We start from the raw sequence: 1608 nt of genomic DNA on the forward strand, positions 1-1608 counted from the left end.
CCGAGGATCTGATACACCTCTGGTCCCCCCCTCTTGAAGACCCGGAATCCGCACTAAGGAAGAGCAAAGGCAAAGCCGTTGGAGAATCCGCTTCTTCAAAGAACTCGCCACTCAAAAACCTCAAGTCCGTTTTCAGCAAGAAGAGGAGCAGCAAATCCGGAGCATCCAGTGCCTCTTTGACTATTGAAGACCCAATTCAAGAAGATATCGAATACGAGACCGAGGAAGAAGAAGAACCCACATTCGAGCACGACTCCGATTTTGAAGACGATTTAGTCATCACTATGGCTAATATCGATGAAGTCCCCATGGGGGAATGGAAGAAGAGGATGCGCGATGACACTGGCCCGGGACTTGTGCAGCCCGCAATTCCCGCAACCGCCACTTTCGAACTAAAAGGCCATATTCTCGCTCAACTCAAGGAGATTCCTTTTTATGGGAAGGATCACGAAGACGCCTACAAGCACTTGGACGAAGTGAATGATGTGGCCGACTACTTCAATGTACCGAATGTCCCTCGCGAGACCCAGCTTCTTCGCATGCTCCCAGTCACGTTCAAAGGAGCTGCAAAGGATTGGCTAAAGTCACTTCCTCCCGGATCAGTCACCACATGGGCCAAGATAAAAGGGGAGTTCATAGATCACTTTTGTCCACCCTCCAAAATAGCCAAGCTAAAGAAAGCAATTGCCAACTTCGAGCAACAGCCCGAAGAATCTCTATATGAAGCATGGGAAAGGTACAAGAGTTTGCTTATAAATTGCCCACATCACGACCTTAATAGCCAACAAGAGGTCTCCATTTTCTACGATGGAGTCAATGTCACCACAAGGCAATTACTCGATTCTCAAGGTCCGCTCACGAAGAAGGCGCCCCCGGTAATCAAGGAGCTAATTGAAGAATTCTCTAAGCACTCTAGAGAATACCACAATCCAAGAAACGAAGTAAGTCGGGGAGTAGTGAACGCGGCAAATGATAGGATAGCGGCGGTGATAGCTAAGCTTGATAGTCTTGATAGAAGAATGACAAAAATGGATCAAACAATCCATGCTATGAGGGTGGGATGTGAAAATTGTAGAGGGCCCCATCTAACAAAGGATTGTGATTTGGATGAGAATGGAAATAAGAAAGCTCAAGTCTTCTATTCAAGTGGCGATCGATACGATGAAAATTGGCGAAAACCTAAGAAGGAATGGCTCCCATACGAAGAGTATAAGAAGGCTAAGGAGGAAAAATACAAGCAGGAGGAGAGGGGACTATATCAAAGAGAAGAACTGGTAGAAAAGAAAGCTGATTTGGAAGAAATGTTCACTAGATTCATAGCCGCGTCCGAAAAGAGACACAATGATCACGAGGCTGCAATACATGAGACCATAAACATGCTAAGGAATCAGCAGGCATCCATCCTCAACATTGAGAAACAGCTGGGACAGCTTGCACACCAAGTAAACGAAAGAAGACCGGGTCAACTTCCAAGTAATACCGAAACCAATCCAAGAATGGAGAATGTGAGTGCAGTGACCTCCAGCAAGGAAGAAATATTCACAGATGCACTGAGAATCTCGAAAAGGAAGACAGAAAGGGCAGAAGAGTTGGCTCCAGCAAAACCCG

At 46.3% G+C, this 1608-nt stretch overlaps 1 non-coding gene across 1 annotated transcript; it reads right to left on the reverse strand.

The window, feature by feature from the left end:
- Positions 1–668: 668 nt before the first annotated feature.
- Positions 669–775, reverse strand: LOC145060849 (small nucleolar RNA R71). The gene has a single exon (XR_013687031.1). It is a non-coding gene; the product is annotated as a small nucleolar RNA R71 (small nucleolar RNA).
- Between the last annotated feature and the right edge of the window lie 833 nt (positions 776–1608).

Source organism: Lactuca serriola, chromosome 6, assembly GCF_051521515.1.
Source record: "Lactuca serriola cultivar US96UC23 chromosome 6, Lser_US96UC23_V15, whole genome shotgun sequence".
Taxonomy (NCBI): domain Eukaryota; kingdom Viridiplantae; phylum Streptophyta; class Magnoliopsida; order Asterales; family Asteraceae; genus Lactuca; species Lactuca serriola.